The sequence below is a fragment of the Apium graveolens genome, unplaced genomic scaffold, assembly GCF_009905375.1.
Source record: "Apium graveolens cultivar Ventura unplaced genomic scaffold, ASM990537v1 ctg1400, whole genome shotgun sequence".
NCBI lineage: Eukaryota > Viridiplantae > Streptophyta > Magnoliopsida > Apiales > Apiaceae > Apium > Apium graveolens.
The window spans coordinates 124123-132810 of NW_027417220.1; the positions used below are offsets into that span (position 1 = coordinate 124123).

The window sequence follows — 8688 nt, forward strand, 5'->3', positions numbered from 1 at the left end:
TTTAACACAAGTAAAATTCTTAGTTGGTTTTGTAGATGCAACTTCTTTTACCTGCACACAATCCCAAATCTTGTTTTTTCTTTCTACCGGAACACGTAACCAACTGTCATACCATATCGGGGCTTTTGTTCTGGCAAGAACCCCAATATAAGACTGCATTTCTTTAGCAGCATCCCCATATGGCTCACCCTTTTTATTAAATAGTACCTCAAGCTTAATTCCCAGCATCTTACGCCTAACAATCCTATGCATCGTAACTGCTCCGCGTTTTAGAAGCTTAAGTCCCTCTTGTTTGGTTGCTGTTTCTTCCACTCGTTTCCTTTTTTTAGATAATTTGCTTTTTAGATTCTTAGAAATTCCATTCTTCTTTACTGATTCAGGGGATGAATTCCGAAGGCAAGACTCCACTGGCTTTTCCTTCACAGGTTCAGACACCGCCTTGTTCTTTTCTAGCGCCCCTGCCTTTATTTTTAGTTCCTCTGTTTTGTTCTTCATAGGTTCAGGCTGAATCGGCTTGCTCATTTTTCGTTCCTCTGTCTTGTTCTTCACAGGTGTGGACTTAACCGCCTTGCTCATTTTTGGATCCTCTGTCTTTTTCTTTACATCTGCCTTGTTCTTTTTTAGTGCCTTGATAAGGTTTTCACTAGTTCTACGAGGATCGGATTTTGTTTTTCTTGAAGGCGCCATAATTAATCTACACTTAAAACATTAAGTTTAATCTAATTGCTTCACACAAAGCCAAAAAACTACATGAATATCAGTTGATTACAATTATATTAATGGAGGTTCTAAGGACACTCATGTGGCATCTCTATTAATGCACCTAAAACGTTTTCATTTCTTCTGCATTATGCACATAATACATATTGATAGTTGAGAAGCAATCAAGTATAGGCAAACTCGTGATTCCCCTCAGTAAGACAGTCATACGGCAACACAATCTAACACATCACTTTCCTAAACTTTCACAGCCCAAAAAGACATGACATTCAAGGCAAAAAAAATTAAGCTTACAAAAACAGGTCAGGAAAACTATTATCAAGTTTTGTCTATTTTTCAAAGCGATCTGTAGTAAAGTTATTGAGGTTGATAAACTGGAGAAAATGCAATCGCAACTGGTAGAACTCTTTGTCAGCTTAAAAAATACTTTCCTCCCTCGTTGTTTTTTTGATTAATTCATATCTCGGTTCATCTTGTAAGAGAAGTCGAGCTTTGTGGACCAATTTTCCTTAGGTGGATGTATCCTTTTGAGAGATACATGAAGACATTCAAGGGATATATAAGGAATCGAGCTCGTGCAGAAGGTTGCATCGCTGAGGCCTATATTGCAGAAGAGGCAGTTGAATGTTTGGTGGATAATGAAGAAGGTGACAATTGGGGTACCAAAAAAAGGTAGGCATACCAAGGATTCTATTTGCAAGCCATTATCCGGGTTGCAACAATTATAACCCCGAGCTGTACTGATTTGCAGTAGCACATTTATGTGTTCTACAAAATACCACTGCTGTTAGGCCATATATGAGTAACTTCTTACACTTTCTCTCTTTACTTGAAAAATTGCATATATATTTTTGTTATTAGTTCAACCAACTTATATTGGCTTATCTTTAAATGCAGTGAAACATGGCCTTTTTAATGACAAAATATCCGGAATATGAAAATGATGAAATGTGGCTTAAAAACAAGCAAAATGAGACATTCCCAAAATGGTTTTAAGGAAAAGGTATTACGTGCGTCGTTTGATGTATTTTTTTCCCACTGTTTTTAATTACTATCACCTGAATTATTTTACATGTTTGAATTCTTTTTTTTAGATTGCTTCAAATTTGGCCGATGAAAAGAGATATCGGCCGAGATAAGGTGGATTGCAGATGAGCCCAACAAGGATGTTCCTACATTCAGTGGCTACAGAATGGATGGTGTTACCTTTAGTACCAAGGATCGTGATGATATGCGTCAAGTTCAATGCAGTGGTGTGTGTGTAGAAGCAGCACAATGGTTGTGCAGGGTAAGGATCAAATATTGCGCACATATCACATATATATTACGGAGTTATAAAAGTATATGGGAGTTGGACTATAATCACTTTAGGGTCCCTGTTTTTCTTTGCAATTGGGTAGATATAAACAAAGGGATTAGGTCGATGACTTGGGATATACATCGGTTAATTTGAATAGGTTGGGTTTTTTGAATGATCGTTTATTTTAGCAAAACATGTTAAACAAGTTGTTATATCGACGATCCCTCTGAAAAATTATGGTCGGTGGTGTTGAAATTGCCCGAGAAAAGTACCATGAAGATAATGATGATGAGATGAGGAATCCGTCGAAGTGGAACTCGAGAATGACTGTTTCATGCCCAATTTTCCGAGATAGATGATAGTGGTGATGACATGGATAGTTACATGCGGGATGTTGATGAACTAATTCAACTTTCTTGAAGTATTTTATTTGTACTTTCAATACTATACTTTGTATGAACATGCATAATCTTTGGCTGGTTCTGCTATTATTTTCAGTTTTGATTGTTGGTTGATTTGCTTGTTGCATCTGGTTTGGATGGTTTTCCTTGTTGCCTTTGGTTTGGCACGTTTGCTTTGCTTCTGGTAATGTTTTATAAAAAATCACCAGAGTAAGACAACGGTTTTATTGATTAGCCCATTGTCTGAAAGTATAATCTACAACATAGAAAAACACTTGTATCTCGTTTTTAATTCAGACAACACTTATACTTGTACGTTGTTTGACACCATCTTAAAATACCAACAGAAAAAACACTTGTTTCATTTTTACAACTGTTAATTGAGACGTTGTCTCAATATCTTTCAGACATATCATTTAAAAACCGTTGTGCAAACTTACTCACTTGCACAACATGATGTTAGAAAGTGTTGTCTGGCTCTAAGAACTAGACAATGGATTTTATAGCGTTGTGGTAATGCTATAAGTTTGTCATTCACACAACATGAGGTTTATGAAAAGATTTGTCTGACTTGTTTTACTAGACAACAGTTTTGTTTTGCTTGTAGTAATATATATCAGCCAACACCTGTTTTTGATTTTTGAAAAACTGTTGTATAAAAATTCTGGGCAACACTTTTTCGGCCAAGCGTTGTGTGATGGGTGTTGTATGATCGTGTTTTTCTTGTAGTGAAATGTCACACATACTTTCTAGAAAACAATTCACAAATAAGTACATAAAAAATAATGTGAATGTGTGTAGTATACTTTCTCATGTAAAACTAATTATATGTGGTCATGAATTTTTCCAACCAATTACACACATTTCATTTGTTGATAAAAAAATATCTTTAAAAGTGTAATCGGTGTTTCCGAAAAATAGGTAAAATAAATACCAAGTTTATTGATTATGATTTTTGAAATTAACATCAATATCATAATAATAATTTAAAAAACATCTTGAAAACTATATGTTTAAAATTATACACTTAGTGAATTATTTTAAAAATTAAAATAGTATTTCTTTTGGTGCCACACATAGAACTTCTCCTACCTCAACTTTTTATTAATTTCATGTATGCGACTTTTGCTCAAATTTAGTGTCAGGTAGGTCAAATGTAAAAACAAGCTCGACCGTCTTATTTCGAAGCAGTCGTATTAAACCATCGTAATAGTTGTAAATCCGACAGTTTCATCAATACGTCTTATTTAGCCGTAAAGGAACAAGTACAGTATTTTTATTCATCTACCCACTCATCGATTTGCATAGCATATTTGCCTATATATTTTGACGACAAATCAGTATTTAAACTTACTCGAATCAGTAAACTGAAATCAATACTAATTCCAGAAACCAGTACTTTTAGTGATTCTCATAGACATAATTAGTGATTATCGGCGAAACATATCAAATATGGTATTTATACTGATTGTTGGATGATGTAGAATAATATAGAGAAGTTAGATTTTAAAGAGTTCACTAATGATAGAAAAAATTCAATTAAAAATGGAGGGAATTAGTATAGTTGTGTGTGGGAGGTGTAGTTTGTAGTTTGTATTTTAATTTAGTTTGTATTGAAGTAAGTCTCTATATATATATATATACAAGTCCTCAAATTCAAACCAATATTAGAATACAAACTACAAACCAATAAGAGTCATATGTTTAATACATTTCTCTCTCCTCCATCTGATTCATGTGATATTTGTCCCCTTTATTATTAATTGACTTTTCCCGTTAATCAGTTAACTTTTTTAAAAAATAATTTTACCGTATTTTTCTCCCTCCCAATCATCAATTAGCATAGCATATTTCTATATTTTGACGAGAAATCAGTATTTAAGTTTAACTGAATTACTAATCTGAAATCAGTTATATTTCAGGAATCAATAGATTTAGTGATTAACGTAGGCATAATTAGTGATTTATCGCCGAAATATATCAAAATGGTATTTATACTCATTGGTGGATATCACACACATATATGTATTATTAATAACATTTGACATATCAATCTTATTTTATACATTAAAACATATTTATAACAGTTTTTTTTTGGGAAACGAATTCATACATTAATTTTTTTTTTTACTTTTACAAGCCAAAAAAGATGCATGTGATTGCACGTGCATTATTTAACCTATTTGTTTATTTTGTTAGTACTCTAGATATTCTTACTATTATCCTGGAGGCTAGCATGTTAAAATACAACATGCAGTAGCCAGTCCCAGTAAGGTAAGAATAAATGTCACACTACACAGCTCACCTTTCATTGTGGGTTCAAGAACAAGAATCTAATCTTAATCATTGAGCTTCTTTAACCCCACATTACATACATACACATATACACTTATTAGTAAGCCTGCATCATCATTATAAGGTAAAAAAAGATATAGAATTGTGAAAGAAATGAAGTTGAACTTAAAAACATGGTGGTGGTCTATGTGCAAGAACAATCAGTGGGTTGTTAAATTAGCTGTTGCATTTCTTTTAGTTGGTCTTGCTTTTAGGCTTCTTTCTTCAAGATCCAATCAGTATTCGAATATCACAGAATACCCCTTTTGTCCAAACATCTCAAGCTCAATCTTCTTTGCATGTGCCTGGATTATATGATCAGTTTCACCAAAAAGGTACTTAAGTTTTAATTTTTACTCATGGGGTTTTCATTTTGTTGCTTTTACTTTTGTTTTTTATTCATTTGGTGGTTGGTTGTTGTGTTTTTGTTTGAGAATTGAGATTGGGGGTGCAAGTGGTTGATTTTTGTTTTTGTACCTGAAAGTGCTGTTTGTTTTACTGTGATTTGAGATAATGTTGGAAATGTGTAATCTTTCTGCAGCGTTCTCCAAAGCCCTTCTGATTTATGTGTTTTATAATTGGAAACTTTTGAATAATTTCGATTGTTTTTGTTATGTATATGAGATTAATGAGTTAGATTTCTCGTTTTTTACTGAAATGCTGTGTTATACTCGGGTGATTTTTAGATAATGTGGGAGGATGCAATATTTCGGTGGGGAATTGGATCCGGAATGAGGAGGGTCCTCTTTATACTAATGAGAGTTGCAATTTCATTGAAAGACATCAGAATTGTATGAAGAATGGGAGGCCTGATACAGAGTATTGTACTGGAAGTGGAAGCCTAAGGATTGTGAGCTGCCTCAATTTGATGGCCAGAAGTTTCTTGAAATGATGAGGAAATAAAGCTTGGGCACTAATTGGTGATTCAATATCTCCGAATCACGTTCAATCATTGCTTTGTATACTGGCCAAGGTAGGAACCAAATGTTACTGCTTATTTTTTTGGGATTTCTGTGCTCGAAAGAATTTTTTATCATATTGCTTACAAGTAATTTATAAATGCATTTCTGTGTTAGCGAGTATCACTTGGTGCAATTGATAGATAAATTGGTTTAATTGAGGACTGTAATTGAGCTATGGTATCATCTAATGGCTATGGAAATTATAGAGTTGAGATTTCCAACAGCGGCATGCTTATCGTTTTTTCTTAATTTTGAATGTTTTATTTCTATTTGGCACGATGATGTTGACCCAGTTCTGATAATTGATATGTATATACATTATTCATATATTGTACTGCTAAATGGCACCATGACCTATCTGAAAAATCATGTTCAATACATTAAATTCGCTAGGTTGTATTTTCCTTACTTTTATGATAATGGCATTTGGGTTCCTTTTATCTCGGCGATAGGTCTGTGTTAATATAAACAAGTCGGTTTTCATCTGGTACTGTGTTTGTTTTGGGTTGTGTATAGATACAAAGTAAACAAGTATAGGATTCACTGAATTCTTCATGAAGCGCCAAATAACATGGTTTCTTGTTCTATAATCTTATCTTTGAAAGTCCTCTTCTCTGTATTCCAATGACTTGTATCGTGTGCATTGGCCATAGAATCCACCAATAACATAGAATAGAATGTGAATAAAAGGGTTGTTAAATTTTTAGTTTGACAGTATTAGGAGTCAGGATCACTTCTCTTCTAAATGCTTGGCATGGGAAAGTTACAATTACAGGAAGTTGAAAGCAAAATGGTGCACAACAGTCTAAAGACTTCATTTTCAGTATAGTCAAATTTGGTTATTATAAATTGTAGTAAGAAATAATATTGGCTGTTTTTCGCATCATTGTTTGACATCTGAAGCTGGTTTGTACTTTATACTAGTTCTGATAGCCATCTCTACAGTAGTATCTTTAAATCAATTTAAATCACATTACTGTATCTGGTCTGGTATTTCATCATCACTCAAACCATCATTGTTTTCAGGGAAGTAGTCATGCACTTGGACATTTTCAGGTCCGGTGGAATCATAACATACTTGGCACAAACATATAATTGTAAATGTTCAAGTTGCTTTACATGTAAAATTTGAAAATCTGGACATGCAACTCATTTAAACTCTTGTAATGTGTACAGAATTTGTGCACACACATGATCTACATGTATTCTACAACAGTCGACACCAGTAAATAATTAATATACCTCTGCTGCAGATACATTTGATGCTTGTTCTCATTTTTTTAGACTAAGGTGCTAATGTATCTTAGCCTGTATTCTAAGCAATCAAAACATTAATTGATTATAAATCGCGCTGTAGACCAACTTGATTACTTATAGTGTTTCAGGTGGAAGAACCCCTTCATGTTTACCATGATGCAGACTACAAAAATGGAAGATGGCTATTCTCCTCCTACAACTTTAGTATCTCAATTATGTGGTCACCTTTCCTTGCACAGGCCCAAATATTTGAAGATTACAATGGTGTTTCATCATCAGAAATTGAGCTGCACTTGGACAAACTTGATTCGAATTGGACAGTGTGTACCAAAATCTGGACTACATAATTTTTCATCGGGAAAATGGTTTGTCAAAAGTGCTATTTACTATGAAAATGACACGATACTTGGCTGCCATTACTGTCCTGGCCGAAACCTGACAGAATTAGGCATTGGTTTTGCTTATCGCAAAGTATCAGTAAAGTCTTCAATTTCATAATCGACTCAGATCACAAAGGTATGATCTTTTATAGAAATCCGACACCAGATCACTTCGAGAATGGGAAGTGGTTTAGTGGCGGGACCTGCCAACGAACAAAACCAGCTGAGGAAGGCGACTTCGGAGTACAATATTTTGTAACAGACTTCTTAGAGAAGTTGAATTAGATGAATTTGCAAAGGCAGAAATCAAAGCTGCAAAAGCTGGAGTGAAGCTTAGACTTCTTGATGTAACGCCTCTTTCGTTACTAAGGCCAGATGGACACCCTGGTCCATACAGATACTTTCACCCATTCGCTAAGGAAAATAAAGAGAAGATTATTAATGATTGCCTGCATTGGTGTTTGCCCGGGCCAATAGATTCATGGAATGATTTGTTGATGGATCTCATAGTGAAGGGTTGAGTTTATCAGAGGATGCATATATCTGTTTTTCAGAGGGTGATAAATGACAAATATTTCCTTTCAATGTGAAGACAATAGATCAGTTCATAGATTGAGTATAATTTTCTCAACAAAATACCCGTAGAAGAGTCATTGGATGATTCTGATTCATTTTCAAAGAGCCGTGATCTTTTATCTTAGTGTCTGCTGTAATGCAGTTTGGTTTCAATTTTGTTTACGCTAAAGCAAACAAAATTTTGCAAGAGCTTCTCCAATACTAAACGTAAAATGATTGGTTATAATGGTTAACTAATATCATTTTTTAGAATTTTAGCCAAGGGGTTTAAATTATACTCCAATAGTATTATCTATATTTTCATTATATAAAATTATATCTAAAGGTTTTTATGGTTGTACAAATATAACCAACTAAAAGGGATTGTTGTATGTAAGAATTTTTTTTATCATGACAAGACGAGATCGACGTGTTGACAACAAGCTAGCTGGGGACAAGTCAAGACCGGAGAAATATGGAGGCGTCTTGCACGACAACAAACACGATGATAACACTGAGAAGAGCTAGTAGACTCTATCAAGCCAAGCTCCGATTTTGGAGGAAAACCAGTCAAGCAATGCAGCAAAATGATAACCCTAATTCAAAATGGGAGAGAAAGGAGGGGGAGTTGGAGAAAAATAAGGAAATAATCTAAAAGATAAGAAGGGGAAGAACATTACACAACAAACACACAGCAAACTACCACAACTCGAGTTAATTTCCTTCACCGAAGGGATCAACTTAGAGCATATAAATAAAGCCATAGAATTAGACTTTTT

At 34.2% G+C, this 8688-nt stretch overlaps 1 pseudogene; it reads left to right on the forward strand.

Annotated features, from left to right (window-relative positions):
- The first annotated feature begins 1258 nt into the window (after positions 1 to 1258).
- Positions 1259 to 7920, forward strand: LOC141699842 (protein trichome birefringence-like 23; annotated as a pseudogene).
- Positions 7921 to 8688: the final 768 nt, after the last annotated feature.